General features: G+C 35.9%; 2 protein-coding genes across 3 annotated transcripts in view; one reads left to right on the top strand and one right to left on the bottom strand.

Annotated features, from left to right (window-relative positions):
* The window catches only part of Dpr12 (defective proboscis extension response 12), a 258,892-nt gene extending 246,100 nt beyond the window's left edge, over positions 1 to 12,792 (bottom strand). The window contains exon 1 of one of the 2 annotated variants that reach the window (XM_083050444.1): positions 11,790 to 12,792. The gene's annotated coding sequence lies outside the window, so the exon portion shown is untranslated. Of the gene's footprint in view, positions 1 to 715; positions 735 to 11,789 lie in introns of those variants that run through there. The other variant, XM_083050446.1, reaches the window with a different exon arrangement.
* The window catches only part of LOC145942934 (uncharacterized), a 206,574-nt gene that overhangs the window by 39,805 nt on the left and 147,382 nt on the right, over positions 1 to 19,387 (top strand). The gene's annotated exons all lie outside the window — the stretch shown is intronic.

The raw sequence follows: 19,387 nt of genomic DNA, 5'->3' as shown, positions 1-19,387 counted from the left end.
CGCGTTGAAATTATTGCATCTCGCCTCAATAAGCAGCGAGGAATTATTTTATGTAATTTGGATCTCTCACAATTCGATATTTCAAATATCGCACGTACATATATAAGAAGTGAAAATTAGAAGCAATCGTGATTATTATTTCACATCGCGACATGAATATATTTTTGCAAACTTTATTAATTCTCTACTTTTTACGAATAATCTATAGTCTATAAGAATCAAAATGTTATTTTAATTTTCGATTATTGCGTTATTTGAATATAAATGTTATTTAAATTTGAATATTATATGATAATTAAATTAATTTGAATAATACGAGTTACTTTTTATTTAAAAAAAAATAATTTTATTATAAGTATACATATATTATTTTTGCGCAGCAATGTTTCAAATAATTTTTACGAAGGAATTATACACGACATCGAGACGAGAGGTGATAATATACACGACGGGACCACAGGAAATTATATTCTATAGTCATTACCACCTCAGGACATGGCGGGCCCTTCCATCATTAAACCCATCAAACGACTCGCACGAACGCTCGCGTGAAACCGGTCGAAAATGCGGGGCGTTGGGGCCGCTAAATGTAGTCGCGCGCAATCGTTACCCTCCATGTGTACGCTCGAACGCCCGACTTCTATGTCCCGTCATAACCACGTCGAAATTACGCGGTCCTTTTAATGAACGCGGAGGTATTATATACCCTACGTACCTTTTACGAGTCCGCTCCCCCTTTCTGTCCCCCGGAACAGGCGGACGGGCTATTTACAAGCGTTCCCATACTCTCAAGCTCTGCAATATTTCCGCTATGGAGAAAAGACTGATATAAATTCTCTAGAATTTATCAGAGAGAGAAAAGAAGGGAGAGAGAAAGCATCTACAAAATTTCACCCGGTCAGGTACATGAGTGTCACGACAGAAATTTTCTTTAGGAATTTAATAGAATTGTGTATGAATAAATTGCTTGTGGATGGTCTTTTTATAAAATTTTATGCTTAATTTTAACCGTTAGATAACGTGGGATGTGATACATCCGATGATAACTGATTCATCCCTGTCTTATTGTTGCTCTTTTATATAAGATTAAATCGATAATACTTCCATTATACTTTTCATATTAATAAAAAAGTTTGCGCTTTATTTCGTAATCAAATCGTCAAAATTTATGTGATGTGTTATGTTATAATTAAAAAATAATTTTTTAAAAGATATTTTAAAATCTTTATAAATAATTTTACTTGATACAAACTCTTTATACATTTAATCAGCATATGTCATATATTTTAATTTCGAAAAAACGTTTAATATCTCGTGAGAGCAAAAATAATTTGAGTACCATTGATCTATACGAATGAATTCAAACAAAGTTGAAAAAGCAATATATTTTCAATTTATATTTTATATTTAAACTTTTTCTTCCTCGTATGATAGTTTAAGAAATACAATATATTCTACATTTCCGAATCTCCTCGAATTTATGTGACGCCTATACATATATGCGTGCGCTGTTAATGGTGCCGGCACGTTAAAAAAGTTATTTGTAAGAGCAACGATTCTTTTGTTCTAAGTAGATAATACCTTACACATTCTACGAGCGAGCAATTGCTCATTGCTGGCAGACGACAGAGGAAAATAGAGGGCGGTTGGGCTGGTTTGGGAGTAAAGAGGAAAAAGAAAAGCGCGCTATAGAACGACGGCTGTGTTACCTCGAGCGATAAACTCTGGCGGAGTGATCCTCGGGGAAATAAAGTTCCGGAATGGTAGCGAAGAGATGCTCCACCTTTGCCGTCGCGGCCGGTCCTGCCTTGCTTGACCTCCGGCAAATCGCGTGAGGCGCATCAGCCTCGTTGGCTTTCTCTTACATCGTGATTACAGGTGACGTTTGTACAAGCGTTAGTACGACGAGACTTGACTTTTTCGTTAGAATTTAAAAAAAATAATGGAAAAATGGGTGTGTAATTTTTCGCGCACAGAGAATCGCGGCGGTGAAATAAGGTAAATTCTAGAGAAACGTTCTGAGATGGATTATTTATTATTAATATAAATCTAGAAAGATATATATTGCACTAAAATAGCACAACTATAAGTTTAAAATATTTATTACGTTATATGAAATAATATATGTATAATCCTGACAATACTATTTAAATTTGAGAATGCCTTTGCATATTGATTAGACAGTTATAGATTCCTTTGTCTATAAATCAAATTTATTCTTCTACAATATATCTTCATAAATTTCTTGCAGCTAACGAATTGAAAACAATAAATAATTCTTTAAAAAAAAAATATATAGATGTTTATTTGAAATTGTCGTTTCATCTCTTATGACAAAAAATTCAAAGAGAGACTCAGAGAAACAACTGTGTAAATTTTAATTAATCCTTGATAGAGCACATCTCTTCTCAATGAAGATTTGTGATGATTAAAAGCAACTCAGATTTTCGTCTCGTAGATTTTTGTATATCTATCGAAAGTAAGGAAAAGTTAATAATGTCTTATATAATTAATTACGATTTTACGCTCAACGTATTTTCCCATTATCAAAGGTATTTCTAAATGAATCTTAAAGTCCTTTCTGAGCGTTTATTTTGGCACTGTGTATATATTCTGAACCAAATTCAAAATTAAAGTCTTAAAATTAAACAAAGTTCTCTCATTTTATTGTAAGTACGAATAAAATGAATACTGTCGAACTTTTGAATTGAACCGACTTCAGCGGTGAACTATACGGATATCATAGCCAAGATTGTAAAACTGATTTGGGGTGAGCGTGCGAAGAGATTTAATAAATTTTCGATATCTTTATAATTGAGAAAAATGACGACCCTGGAGGGTCAATCCCGATCAATCCAAAGGAGATTTCCGGGCTCATTGGCGTTATTCCTTTATAGCTTCATCTCCGTCGTGTTCGTCGAGGCGGAAAAGATCCCAAGGAAGCAATGTTCTGTCTTAGAGACGGGAGGTCTCGTCCTCTATCCATTTCGACCCTCCGTGATGCAAAATAGAACTTAAATGAAAAGTCACGGAGCCAGAGAAAATGCGATTCGTCGGGGAGATTCGTTGCGCTGATTCCTCGTCGCGAAAATATTTGCGGACACGAGCGAATCAAGATTCCGAATGTGAGAATTAGGCGAATACATTTCTTCAAATGTCGCGGAAAAACTTTGCGGGACAATTTTATTTCGATAAATATTTTATCTTATTTTGAGAAAGAATATAGCGAATAATTTATAAGTGTACTTTGTCCGAGTCGATTTGTGTACAAATTCCATAATGATAGTGTAGTTCCATTAGATTGTAATTTCCCGTGGTAATATTTGCTGACATATCAGATTGCTAGTCAAATACGAGCGATAATTTGTGAAACGAGCATGTTCTGGCATGCAATTGTATCAGATGAGTTTAAAATATTCTTTTTTATTAAATCGTCAAAAGTATGGACTAATTTATTATGCTTAAGTCTTCAAGCTTTATCATACGAGGAGTTAAGCGACCTTGTTTACGCGGCACTGTTGCACGCGCATTATTTAGAAGCTAATGAATATTTCTGGTATGAAAATTACAGCGGTTTCGTCGCGCTATGCCATAAAGTCGCGCTGTTCATTATCTCCATCGCTTATCCAGACACGGTGATATATTCCATGGGCGCATATCGGCTAATGAATATCCCATACCAAAGCGGACGCGGCGTGCCATATTAATTACTACTCATTGAATTAATATTCCGCATTTATGGCGCCGCGCGAGAAATCGGCGACTTCCTTCTCCGCGCGCTAGCTTTCGCGTTCGTGCTCGTGCAGTTAAAACGCGACTCATTACGGCTGCAATAGCGACAGTGCTAGGCTCGTATATCAAACCGAGGAGGCCACTTGTATATAATTCATCCGAAGCGCGCGCGCGACCCGCGTGATGTTTCTCGGTCGCTATGCTTTTACGGCACGCAGTAAAAACAAAATGACCCGCTGCCGCACGATATCCCTGGCATTTGCATAAGGCGTCGAGAGGCCAAACGAGAGAGAGTCGCGTCAAATAAATCCTCGTGATTTATGCGCCCCTGACGCGCGACGCGTCCTTGAAATGGACGAGTAACGAAAGAGAAACGTTCGCGGATGGAAGTGGAACCACTCAGGAAAATTTCCGGCTGCTTATCAGTGCATTTTCCCGGGGATTCCTTATGCTATATCCTTATCAATCACTGTCCCCTGCCGTACCGGTGTCAGGACGTGGACACATTATCCTTACTTATATGATCCGACGTTCCCGAAATGTTGCAGCCCAGCCGGACGGGCTTGAAGACGATTCGAGACGCGTGGGAACAGAGAGATAAGAAGCCGAGGGATCAAAAAGCGGAAAGAATCGAGAAAAGTGGAATAGGAGCACGGGGAAATTCATTTGTAATTACGGCTTTCGCGGATGGAAGTTAAAAGCGTTAGTTTTCTAAGAAATATTGAAGACGAGGGATGAGAAAGTTGTAACCAAAGTTCTTGAAAGAGATATCATTTTCTTGTCTAACTTAAAAGATATCTTACGACAAACTCTTTTCTAAAGTTTGTATATTTAAATATATGTATATATATATATATATATATATATATATATATATATATATATATAGAATACTCTCTCAAAGATTACGCAAATTTTATAATATAATTAACATACAGATTGTTTCATCTGTTTGACAATGCAGCTTTAAATACTTTTGCTGCAACATTATTAAATTTTTGCATAATTTAGAATTTTCACCGTTACATCCAGAATCGCTGTTCACGGAAGGCAGCTGTCAATATATCCAAAGTATGCGAAAGTAGATAGCGTAGATCATCCTTAGTTGAACGACCCTTGTTTAGATCCGTGGTGGGACTGGATTTAAAGTCAGAGAAGTGTGAAAGAATAGATAGAGAAGGGGCGAGGGAATTCATACGTATTATACACCCCACCTGGGAGGAGAGTGTGTCAGACGGAAAGATATGTGCGATAAGGAAGACAAACGACGAACGATAAAACGGCGGATGGCACCCCGGGAATCGTCCCATGCGCGGCGGAGTCTGATCGTTATTAATGAGCGAGGTGTGTCGTTATAGGCTTATTATCCGGCCGTTCTAATTAAATTGGATTAGCGCAATGAAGCGTACTATGAAATTCTTGGTAAATGGTCCCACTATGACCCTGCTGCTACACCCTGCACCGCCCGACCCGACGACGACGTCGCTGCTGGCGACACGCAGTGTCGACGAACGCGCGATAACATCCTTTGACGAATTCGATTATGTATATATGTAATATGTAACGCGCGCGCGATTATTACGGCTCTTTCATTTAGCGCGCTCGGACTAATTTCTTCGCGCACGAATCGTCAGAGATGTTATTACTGAAAGCATTATTATTCGCGTTAATAGCGTTATTGCACTAGTAGAATATATGGGACGTATGTGTGTTTAAAGCTCACATTTCCACAAACCTATATGTACAAATATATGGTAATTTTACAGTCCGTTCTTGATGATGAAAATTACCCACAATTATGAAATCTTGTCTATATCCCCCAATTGCTATTCTCTTCTCCCGGAAGCTCTAATCGTAGAGTTCTACAACTTTCATGATCGATCGGTTTAAATCGACGTCATGCGCGCGCCAGCTGTTCACTCTATTCGCTTATTAATCTGACGCCGAAAACGAGAGAAAGCGAGACAGAGTAATGTTTTGCGGAGGACAACTCCCAAAGCGTTAATGGAATTCGCAATTCGATGCATATACGCGTAAATGCATACGTCGTTCTAAATTAACGATCAAGCGGCAAGAATACGGTTAATTGAGTCAAGGTTTTGTAAATAGATTAAATGTATGCATTGCTGGGGGCGCAAAACATGTACGACGCGAGAAAGGACGATCATCGATCAAGAAAAGTGAATCGTTGGATTTAATTAGAACATCCTAGTCGTCTCTTTCGCTGACGAGTCGGTAAATCGCTGCCTCCGGCGGCTCTCATCCGTCCTTAATTATTCAGACCGGCTATAATTCACGTTTTAAGCGTGCCAGAAGTGATAATTGGTGCGAAACTAATGTAAAGTTTGGATCGTCGTTGTTGATGGGAGGGCTTCTCGTGTATGTAGGTCGTTTTGTAAAGGGGAGAGGGAAGGACGATATCTATCTATATCTATCTATTTACGCAATTTGCGAATTCACAAAGCGTTATCGAAACGTTCGATAGGGAAAACAAACGGAATGACAGGTCGGAAAAGAGAGGTATTTTCTTGCAAAGGTCGCGACAATGACCGCGCGAGAAATGCCGGGGATTAAATCTTAGAAGAAGCGACGCGCGGCTCCGCGCATTTATCTATGTAACTTTTGCTTTTAATTAAGCCGAAGAAGTTATCCGCTGCGGTGTTTTGCGCGCCGCTATACTAATTCCGACGTATTAACATCTCCGTGCTTTTCCAGACGACGAGCCACGGTTGACGCGAGTGGTTAATTAATATCCGCGATTACAGTCGGTAGGCTTAATACGCTGTTTTACTCGCCGATCTTTGTGACGCGATTAAATACCGTTGTTTTCCGAGAGACGCCAGAAAAATTTTTTTTAAGATCTGTAATTTTGACTCGGATTGCGAATTTAGCTGTGTCGAATCTAAAACAGTACGAAACAGTCCACAATCCGCGATGACAATAAATGTTAAACGAACGTCGTCGTCGAGCTGAAAGAGCAATATTGTATATTTGGCGTTGTATTTGTACAATGACTATAATAACCAGACAATGTCATTAAGCGATTCGTTGGTGCATCGGTACATTAACTCCGCGTGGTTGGATCAATGTGACCAATTTATCTCTATTTCGTTGCGATGGCAATGTCCCATTTTTACACACAAAATGATTTATTTGATCCTATATATGGTCTGTTTTCTCCATTATCACGATATCATTAGTCAATCTAATGAAAGTTGTATTAAACACTGGTATATTGCGAAATATTTTCCTCACTATATTTCTCATGAATGATGGAACAACACTAAACTATCAAGTATTAATGTATATACACTACTTGCACACGAATAATAATAATAACAATAATAATAATGATAATAATAATAGTAATAATAGGGAAAACACTCTCAATATAACATTATTAAACTTTAAATATGCGTGATTAATCATTAAATATTTGAATCGCTAAAACTAAATATAGAATATAATTTTTATAATTCACAGTTTATTTTTTAATGACATTTAAACTTTAATAACTATAAAATTATTTATTGTTTTCAATGTTTTGGTTGAATAACATTAAAATAATTTTATTCAAACTTATGAAATTTTATTTTACGATTATAATATATATCTAATTATAAACTTAGCAAATAAAAAACTAGTTTACAATATAATAGCGCGCGTAAAGAGATCGCCAATTTTTCAGTCGTATCGCGAAATTGCAACGTACATCATTTTATTGCGCCCTGATTGACACAAGATTTAAAATTATTGCTGCAATTGCAAAAAATTCTCAGTATACGTGCGATATTTTCTCACTCTTCGTTTGCTTGTTCTCGTCGTAATAACGCGCCAGCATCGTCAATTTCAATCTCGGATCTCATCTTTCGACGCTTTTAACTCATAACTTCTCGTGACGCAGTTTTCATGTTCGCCGCAGACCGTACCTCGGTGAAAGATCCCTACTCCAGGATTACTCCGGCGTACTACTTTTCCTCTCTAACACAATTTCGCTTCCCGAGCAGGAAACATCCCACGCGACAAACACCTTTGTAGCGCGGATAAAACGCGTGTTAATTGTGCTACTTGTGAGCAAACAGCCGTAGAGTTGGCTGCAATTAAGATTCCGAACTTGCTAGTCGACGTTAATGAATATCTAATTTGCTCTCGTTCGACTTGCGGTCCAAAGACGATGATGGATCACGGAACTAACAATAAGACAAAGAGATACGGTTGGAGAGCGGAGAAATCGTCCTCGGATAAGGGAGGAAACGGGCAAGTAAGAGGAACGCATGATACAAGCAGTGATGTTCATTGTCCTGTCGCGGGAGTTAAGTTTTGATAGGAATGACAGGTCGATATCGCGAGCAAAAACGTAAGATGCTTGACGAGAGAGTGTGCTGTAGACAGGAGGTTCTTGTCTACGCCCCCGATAGTGGCTTGCGCAACTACGTAAAGTATACGTATTATGTAAAGGCGAAGTAGAAACAGCGTGTAAGTACCGGCAACGGAAATTGGAAACTCGTAAGTATGACGCGGAGATTACGCAACGGGTAGATTTGATCCTACGGTGACAGTGACATTTTTCGTTGACATATCGGTCGAAATTATATGTATTCGCGTGATGCGTTATTATCATACGTTAGATCGCTGCTGCGCGCACGTTTTACTTCTCTCTGTGTATACCGCATGTTAATATCAAAAATACATATTGAAATAATAATGGTTGAAATGCGGTATACATATGTTATAAATGATTTTTTACAGTTTTCACAAAGTATAACAGAAGGTGATGAACCAAATGACATGTGTGTATTACACTAATGATGTAATTTATTATATTTTATACACATGAGAGAGAGAGAGTATACGTGTAGAACATATGTATATGACGTATATATACATATTGAACGTGACATGTATATGATTGATGGAAATAAATATATTAATTAGTAGAAAGATTATTTATTATAGAGTACTTTAGGAGAGAAGAGAAAAATGCAATTATTTATAAAGTATTCTGAAATAATTAAAAAGAAGATATATACATAAAAAAAGCATGCTAAAAGACATCGTATAAACTCAGCAAAGATATTTTATACGGATATGATAAAAAGTGGTAATTTCTTTTCAAGTAAACACACACTCTGTGGTATATTTTTTGGTATAGAGTTGAGGGCTATATGAAACATTCGGTTAAAGAACAAAGAGAGAGAAAAAAAAATATATATATATACAAAGAGAGAGAGAAAGAGATAAAGAGAGAGAGGGGCGTAGAAGAAGAGATCACTTGTCGACATACCGCCGCATGTAATTTCCTGACGATGTTGTCTAGAAGAGCAAAATGCCGAGGGGCGACTTGCAAAATTAACGTAACTACATCGAAGAGCCTCAAGCTCTCAAGCTCTATGCGACGAGCTACATGTCTACGCTATAATCAATGGCACATCACACAGCAGTACGAAAGCTTACTTTGCTAGGGCCGAAATTTATAGTGACCTGATTCACGAGGGGCGCTATATCCGGAAACTTCATACAATCATGACAGATAACATAATAAATTACATTATGAACGTAGGGCGCATCAAAGGACGATGCGGTTAAATTAACCAGCCGGAGTGAACTGCTTTCGTGATGCACATCTTGCAGCCACTCATATATTTGGTAGACGCTTCGAGCTTATTGTTAGATATTGTCGGAAGAATTATAATGAGTTGCAGCGAATACTGTGAAAGGCATAATAAAGCAGATATGTATTTAGATTTAAATCTGTAAAAGGGTATATTTTTCATAATTTAAAATTTGCAGAAAACCGTGTGATATTGATAGTTTTACAACATTAATTAAATAACTAATATTCTAATGTTTCAAAATTTTATTTGCGAAATGATATAGCATACAAATCACATATATGATTAAGTTTACTATTATGTAGTACTTCATTAGTTTTGATTTTAATTACGATGCATTTTATAGAAACAAGAAAGGTACAAAGTATTATACTTCTAATTTATGAAAATGTCAAGGTGGCTGACATTTAATTTATTAAAATGTTCTATCTGAAGGGTAAACGGCAGCTAAAATATTGGATTAAAACGTGAATTTTTGTAACGGTATATGAAAAATATGCTAGCGCCGGAAATAAATAACATGTATAAGTGTTATTATTGGTTTTCGAATTATTTTCTACAATAGGACATAAATTGTCTTATTGTAGAAAAGGAGCAATCAGTTCTAATCGGAAATTAATAATCACTCTGCTTATCTCGTTTATGTATGTGCGCGTATATCAGATTAATAACAGTAAAATCAACGCGGTACAAGGGAAACATTAAGACTTTAACCACGCGAGCGATGTCTGTGCGATGATCAATGGCACGTCATGCGCCGTGTTAGAGGCTTATCCATTCGCATAGTCGAGATTTATAGCAATATAAGTGGCTTTGACTTTTGAGAAATAAACGGCCTTTCCACACAAATCCATATCTTGTATAATTTACATATCATGTCTTTATACTAATTAGAATTACATCATATCTGAAATTATACATATATCATCTGATATATATAAAATAAAAAAATAAAACTTTTGACGTGAAAACTGTGAAAAATGATTGCATCCGTTTAAATAACAATAACATTGAATATTGATAATTTGGCATTGACAATAGCAGAGATTAACGTCTATAATTCGATGTATTTCACGATAGGAAAACGAATAGCTTGATTGCAGAAGCTTTGAGAATGCAACGCGCGTCGACAGAAAGCTTTGTAATTCGTCGATACTCGGAGATCTGTGGAGAGTCTAGAGTTTGATCGGGTTTGTAGTGACCCGAATTGGACACGATGAAAATTCCTTTCAAGATTTTAATCGTGACAAATCGCTCTGTAAAGCGGATAAGAGTGTCGAGGACTTTTTAATCGGGAAATAGACGAATGGCAAAATCTAGTGTGCTTACGATTAAATAACCGCAACTTCTGATGCACTTTACGCGATTACGAATTCTGTATGGGGAATGCCGTAGCACTAGATAGTTTCAGAACCTTAATAGTTTTACGATGAAATAGCGAATGATAAAATTTCTTACGGGTGCCATGGGAGTTAACAAAATTTGCGCGATCGCTTAATGGTTGAAATAGAACTGAAATTGATGGCTCTTGGCTTTACATCGACTATAAAGATTAATATTTGTTGAAATTAGTTTTTCGTTATATATAATTTCGTCATGCTCTTCTACCATCTATATATATTTACGACTTTACCACTCTATTTACTTTAAATATATAGAGAAAATATATATATCTTATTTCTATTTCTTACGGAAACCGTGTTTAAAACACCTTTTTTATATCATGCATTATTATAATTTATTTTCGGAATAAGTTAATATTTTTGCATTGCATTAGTTATATGTGCTTTAATAATTAAAATTATATATTTAAATTTTGACAGTCTAAGATCTCGTTTAAGATTTGTTGCAATCTTGAAAAAAGATTCAAAATAATATTACATCGAAGAATAATAATATGCAATGTTCTAAAATCACCGCCATTATATATCTACATATATATATATGTATCTTTTGATAGAATTGAGAGAGAATAAGTTGATTCTTTTTTATAAAAAAATTGCATTAAATCACAAAAAATTGCTTTAGTTTTAATCGCGCACGGTTCCAAAGTTTGTTCCGCGATTTGAAATTGAAATTAAAAACGTGTATAATTCTGATACACTTTGTAGAAGGATCTGATTCGTCAATCAACTAAATTTAATGAAAGAGATTAATATATTTAACAAAATATTTTGACCTATATATGGATTTCACATAAGTGACACAAGCACTGTCAAAAATAAAGATATCGTGGATCTTATTCATTCATTTATTTGACAGTTCTCTAGATAGTTCTCTAGACTTCTAGACAACTCTCCATCAATTTCATTTCTCTTCAGCGTATAATGCCTTATGACTTGATGAATTCGTAATCGCGTAATTCAAAAATAGGAAAGACGAAAGGCATCATATGCTACGTTGCTATGGAAAATGGTGAAAAATTGCACTGATTTAAGGACTCACTTGCAGCGCGGGAATGTGGTACACGGTTGACCCTCGGTGAGATCACCTCGCGTCACGGCAGGGATGTTCTCGGGCGGACGATCGCCGACGAGCTCGTCGCGCACAACACCCGCGGACCCGTGTCGGCCGATCGCGCGACACCGGAATCGGCGATTCAACCCTCTAACGAGGGTTGCAATCGGGGACGCATGATGTCCCTCGGATGGTCTCTAATGATCGTGCGACAAGATCACTCGTCGTAGACCAGTCACTATGCACTTCGCGATCGCGCTAATTAATGCCGCGTACGACGAAAAACGACGGGTTTATCGGCCGCGAGTCTTTGATCACATCTACTACTAATGGTCACTGCACCCGACGACGATGCACTGGCATGTCACACTCGCAAAACTCCCACTGCGCTCGCAGATTGTCGTGTACACTCCGAAAGTAATCACACTATCCTCCTCGAAGATAAATCACACAGTTTTCCTTTCCCACCCAGCTGCTCACCGACGAAAGAGAGTTTCTCTTCTCTCGCGAACAAAAGTATGTCACTTGAGTAGCCGCGCGCGATCAAACTGTCACTACGGCATACCCCGGTGAAGGAACGCGGTCCGGGTTACCGATTCGCGCGCCGCGGATGACCTTTCTTCCCAAATCGACGATGAGAGGATCTCGAAACGACGGAGACGCGCAGAGGGAAAAGGCAATCGCCCGAGGCAATAAAAATATTGGCGATACGTCACGAATCCATGCACGTATACACGCGATGTATGTATATGTGTGTGTATATATATATATACATATATATATATATATATTACAGATATATATATGCACGTGTATATATATGTATGTGTGTCTTGTATGGTATGTGCGTGCGTGCGTGCGTACGCGCGCGCGGTTATCAATTTTTCACGCTCGCAGGACGCACACGCGAGGGGGCACAGCCGACACGCATCAGCCCTAGGAGAGACCCTTAGGCCGGATCCGCGGAGTTTCCTTTCACCTCGATTTTCGGTCCCTCGCCACCCCCGCGCTTGCACAGGCGCGAACCGCTTTCAGAATTTCCGAGGGTCGGGCGACGCGCACGCGGGAGGGAGTAACAGCGAAGGGGAGCGTTGCTGTCAGGGGTGGGAGCACTGGAGGGACAGTACTGGAAGTGGAAAGGACAGAGTACTGGGTGGTAAGAGTAAATCGCAAGGTGGCGAGCCTTGCCCTACGTTCGAGAGAAGAATAGACTCTCGACACACAACCGGTTACACCGGTATAGCCAGACTACCACCGGGGTACACGCCAGCGCTGCGGCATCGGCGTGGGAAGTAGGGTGTCTTGTAGCTCGCGCTGATGGCGATATCGTAATTGTGATAGTGCTGCCGTTGTTACTGCTGTCGCTGCTGCTGCTGCTGCTGTTGCTGCCGCCACCGCCGCCGCCGCTGCTGTTGGGGTGGTACGGACGTAGAGGGGATGATAGGGAGGGATGGAGGGATGATATAGAGAAGGGGGATAGTAGCGCAGGCGTTTTGGTGCACCGACGCATTGATCCCTGGAATTCGTGGGGACGACGACGAGGGTCGAGCGTGTGTCCACCCTTCGCGAGGGAAAGAGAGAAAAAGAGCGAGCGACAGGACGGGTGGTAGAGAGCGTCGACTGTTCCACTCGTAGCCAATGTCCACACCTGCAGGCCGTGGACGAAGTCAGGATTTGATAGTGGAAGCGAGGTGCCATTGATTGGCTATCGTAGATCATTCGATTGTCCGTGGATCAGTTGACACTAGAAATCTGATATTCAGATCGATATTCGTAAATCGAAGAGATTTTTCAATAACGTGATTAGATCTGTAAAGAATTTTGCTAGAATAATGTGAATTACATTTCATACCTTACATGTTGAGAAACCCAGATAAAAGTTTTTGCTATATTTTTTGTTCTTGAAATATTCTGTTAAATAGAATGATATTGTTAGTAAAAGAAATAATAAGTAAAACTAGCGAATTTGCCTTATACAAGAAATAATTTCAAAAACGTTGAAATAAATTCAAATTGTATAGAATATTTATATTGGGTAAAAAAAATAAGAAAGAAGTAATAATGGAAAGTCGCACACTCGACATAAAATTGTTATTAGATTTGTCAAATTTAAATTTTCTTAAAACATTCACACGCACGTAAAATATTTTGTTTTAATATATCATATAGCAAACTTTTTTTTATTATATTGGTTGCAATTTAAAGATTTTAACAATTTGATAAATATACTTATAATAATTTTGAAGCATTAAATACTCCGGAGAATATTATATATTTTATATTTTATTTATTTTATTAAATATATTTTTTATAAAAAAAATGATATTGCGTTAAAAATTCTTTTTCTGTGTAAAACAACTTGAATAGTAAAAAAACATTAGTTTTTTGCTGATTCAACTGCTAACAAGCATGTTATTTCTAAATTATCTTTTTCATAAGTTAGAAGATTATAGATTTTTACATAGAATTACTTGTTTTACGTCTACAACAAATTCTGTTTTATAATATTATTATTATATTTTCTATTTATATAACTTTTCAAAATTGTTTTTTTTTAATTATATGGTTTATATTAAAATTAAAATATTGCTTCATAAGAAGTAAGCAACGTTAATTAAGTCATAGAAAAAAATAACAGACGACACAGTATAATATTATTCACGACTCACACTATACGTCAAGATACATATAAATGTATATTCGTCTGTGTAATACTGTATACGCACACATCTACCGGCAAATAAAAGAGGTATCTCGTCTCGGTTGGCCGCGATTACTCGTTAATAAAAGAACATGAGAAAAGATGGAATTATATAAAAAAATGAAATTAGAGCTATGCAATCGAGCTGCTCTGAGATATTATTGATTCTATAATTTTTCTATTGTATCAAAAGACTTTTTTGATAAAACAAATGGGGAGAATGAGACAGTTGTTTTTGTTCTATTTTATTGTCTAGTTGTTCTATCTTATGTGTAAAAATCATCTATTAATTAAATTGCGCGAATTAATTAAATTATTAAAATTTTAAAGATCTGAAAAATACCCTTAAACTCATTGTTAAACTCAGAGATTGAGAACATTTCAGGCAATACATTATATAATTCTTTTTCTAATAAAAATAATAATTAGAACGTAAGGATTAGAGTAGACGATTAATTTTTAAAATCTTTATCATACTTGAAAATATAAACATCTATCTCGTATGTGTGTATCAATATTGTATAGCTACATATGTATATATGATATATATATATATATATATATATATATATATGTTATATTTTTCTATTTTCAAACAACAAAGAACATCAGTTCTTTTTATTTTAAGATATTGAAGTCTGCTTTATACAAAAATAGGAATGCTTATCAATATCACATATACATCAAAAATTTTAAGCTACGAATAATTAATGTTACAAGGAGATAGATACATCTCAAGTTACTTATGGCTAGTTTCTTCACCTCCGATTAACTTTAACCTCCGGTTAAACTATATCTTTGTCTCTTTTCTGATACGTTCCTAAAAAGAAACAAAGATATAGTTTAACCGGAGGTTAAAATTAACTGGAGGCGAAGAAACTGACCATTACAAGATTAGATCATTGAGATTTATATCTGATGTATTTGTCGAAGACTTCAAAATCTAACAAGGGAAAATTATATTTGATAGTTTATTCTTTTCAGTTTTTGCCCAACTTCCCAGCTTTTGTTATACAATATTAACTAAAAATAGGAATTGTCAGTGTAACAAGAGGCTTCGATACATTTTTGGCGATTTTTGGCGATTTTTGCGATCAGAACGATCAAACGCGAATCATGATACCTCAGGCACCGACACACGTTCGCGTATATATGTAACATCACTGCCATGAAATATTCAGACTCAGTCTGCGTGCGGATATATGTAGCGTCGTTGAATAAATAACGAAGAAGATAGGGAATCCCGATTGGTTCATAACTCCCTTTCATCCTGGATTCTTTTGGTAGTCTTGTAACGAAAGCCATGCATCGAAAGAACATAAGAGAATAGAAGGGAGATCAGACAATTTACCTTTTTAAAAAGTTATAGATCAAAAGCTTTTTTTAATAGATAAGAAGTCGCAAGAAGTCGTTTCTCTCAAGATATATTATTACTTTATATAGCCGTTCAAATTGTGTATTATATATATATATATATATATATATATATATATATATATACACATATAATACATACATATAATACATACATATAATGAATGGAACGATTTATTCTATTGATGTTAAAAAAAGAATAGAGAAAGAACAGAATAAGTTATTTTGTTTTGAACTAAGTTTGTTACATGAACTATAGACTGATATCTTTTATACACGCAACTGTTCTCAAATCATGCTCGTTCTATTGATTTAGAAAAAGACAATAAAAAGAAACCGAAAGAGAGAGAGAGAGAGAGAGAGAGAGAGAGAGAGGGTAGGGGGAGGGGAGGATCTGAAATCTGAAGATACAAACGAGTAAATAAGATCTCAGTAAGCGACGACTTTCCAGGGAGCTACAAGCTTTCCAGTCGCGTTGTTTCTTTCAAAGGAACGGTATAATAATTTTAACATTTTTCAAAACAGAGTCGTTCTCTTATTCTATCACATCCCATTCAAGAAAGGCGATAAAAGATACAATAATAAAAGCAGAATGTTAAATAAACTGCAAATAATAGATATCTATTTATTTGTCGAGAGTTTGTCTTGTTTCGTTCAACCGGAAGAGAACAATATATACTAACCAATTATAAATAGTTATTTCTAATATATACTATGAATGATACTTTGAATGTAGCTGTCGCTCAATTATATATAGGTATTTTGTTGATTTCTTCCATAAAAGAAGTGTGACTGCACTTATGTGTATATTATCTCTAATGATACTTATTTAAATGTAGCTGTCGCTCAATTATATCTATTTTGTTGATTACTTTCATACAAGTATAACTGTATTTATACATATTTAAAATATAATTAGAACGAATAGGAATGAAATGCAAAACTTACACTTTCGGAATATCTTTTTCACGGAGACAAGTTAACAGAGGTCTTAGTCTTAAAAATTATAATAATGTTTAGATCCTTTTGCGTGTAAAGTATAGAAAGCTTTTTATGACTTTTAATTTTATTAATTTTATTAATTTTATTTTATATCTTATGAAACAAATTTAATCATTAGCCAACTCATCATTTTTGATTGAACAAAAGTTTGAAATTTATCAAATTCCCTAAGCTTTATGTTAATTTCAAAAGTACATAATTGAGCAATAAATATTCTCTTATGAGACATTGTATTATATATTTTACACACATGCACATACACAGATTGGCCGCAATATTTCAATATTGAAAATAGTGGATGTGAAATGCAGGATGTGCACGTAAATGCGAGCTCGGCTTCGAAAACTGCGCTTTCGAGTCGCGTTGTTTCCTTCGAATTGTCGGAAACCTTATGATGTATGTGAAGGAAACTCGGAAAAGTAGCCGCATAAAACGAGTGCACAGAATCTATCGTAGTAGCGACCGCTTTGAGAAATATCGGGGAAACTCTGTGGGTCCTCAAAGAATAGAATACCCCGGCTGTGTGCTTAAACGGGGAGAACGGGTACGAGCAGATACTCGATACCGTTCCTCTGGATAAACCGAGCTTGAGTGCTGTGAATGCTTGCTGACTTTCCCAGAGCTACCCTTCTACCGTTTCTCTCACGACGCGTTTGCTGTTCCTGCGGAGGCTCGTTTTGTATTGAAAACCAAATTTCGCTCGTCGACGCCACCATCGTCGATGACGTTAAATCCGATATAAAACCTTTCGCTTCGACACATGAAGTAGGAGAGAAGTGGAATATGCGAGCGAGATGCTCGAGAGGAAATTTCATTTTTGTACATCGGTTTTTAGTAATCGCCCGAGGCAAAACAAAAATATTCACGTGTTGAATGAAACGGAATATTATACAAAAATGTTTAAAAGCAAATGGTAATAGTTATAATGACGTTGTTTAATTGGAATTAAATTATAAAGGAGCAATGAACAATGAATTATGTATTTGATACTGTATACATTAATTTTCGCAAAGATATTTGCAATTTAATTGAGAAATACGCGAATATAATTCTCATTAAAGTTTATGATTTAAATATGTATCATAATTTTTGCGAGATATTACTATATAGATATACTACATAATTTTATTCGTGTAAAAATAAGCCGCTGGTAAATCTTACACAGCATTAATAATAAATTAGAATATTGCAATGCATGTTTTTATGCCACAAATTTTAATGTATTAAATGGCTTTATCTGCATCTCTCTTTTTTCCTCTTAGAAAATGATGATGTTTTATCTAAATATTTATATAAGATATCGATAAAAGTACATAAGTATTTGTACAGGCGAAACTATTAATATACATACATAGAGAAGCTATGATGTCAGACGCGCGTGCAAACAGACAGGCATAAGCAGTTCCCCAAAGCTCTTCCGGCGTAATTCAGTAATGGTCTTAGGGTAAGGTTCATAATAACTGCGTAAATGAGAGGGGTCCCGTAATTAATTCGAGCATACCCGCGAATGGAGAGAGAGAGAGGGAGAGAGAAAGCACGCCTCGTGCCAACCTTGTCGTATACGAAGTAAATTCTGCTTTGAAAGCTTCCTTACAAAGCCATTGAATCAGCGCCGTTAATTTGTTAAATATAAAGCGAATCGTTTCCTCCTATGCATAATATTCGATAACAACCTAGTAGATTTATTCTCCAGGTAATAATGTCTTGCAATTTGCAAGTAATATGCTACTTGAGCAAGTAATAACGTATAAAAATTTGAGCATTTTTCTCCGATGAAGTATTGCTATTTTTATCTCTACACATATTTTTGTTTAAATATTTTTTCAACTTCGCAAACTGAGAAAGAAAAAAAAACTATTATATATATATATATATATATATATATATATATATATTAATATATCTAATATTTTTTTAGTTCTCTATTTGACATAGCTTTGTACTTTCTAACTGCAAAAATTAAAATGTAAATATATTTCTGAATATATATTATATATATTCAGAAATTTGCACATTAAAATTTTACGCATTAAAATGCGCAAAACGTATAATTTTGATGTTTAACAAAGCATTGAATTTTCCTTAAAAATGTTGATTTAATTGTCATTAGGGTGTTAATAAGGATTTGATTATTTAAGTAATTGCATTTTTTGCAATGATATATAATATGATGTATAATACATTACATTCAAACTTGTAATGATTGTATATGTATAACATCTCATTTAAATTCGTCGTCCTTAAATTTTCTTAACTAATTGAATTGGATGATATGAACAGTTACACACTTGCGCATACACAATACTATATCGCAGTCACATTATTCATGTGTTATTGTAGACGGAGAAGCCACGAACCAGAAATGGCTCGTAAGGGAAATGCGGTGTAACACAATCTATCTGATGATAACTAATACGTAATTCCGCACTATTGAAATCATATGCATTGTTTCGAATATTCGAGCGGTAATGCTAATGAAAGAAATTGAGTACCACAGCAACAGATTGAA

This window comes from Prenolepis imparis, unplaced genomic scaffold, assembly GCF_030444845.1.
Source record: "Prenolepis imparis isolate NDT839.2.m4 unplaced genomic scaffold, iyPreImpa1.0 SCAF_11, whole genome shotgun sequence".
In the NCBI taxonomy this organism is placed as follows: Eukaryota; Metazoa; Arthropoda; class Insecta; order Hymenoptera; family Formicidae; genus Prenolepis; species Prenolepis imparis.
Note: the sequence above shows the minus strand (reverse complement) of the source record. Positions and strands in the feature narration are given on the sequence as shown.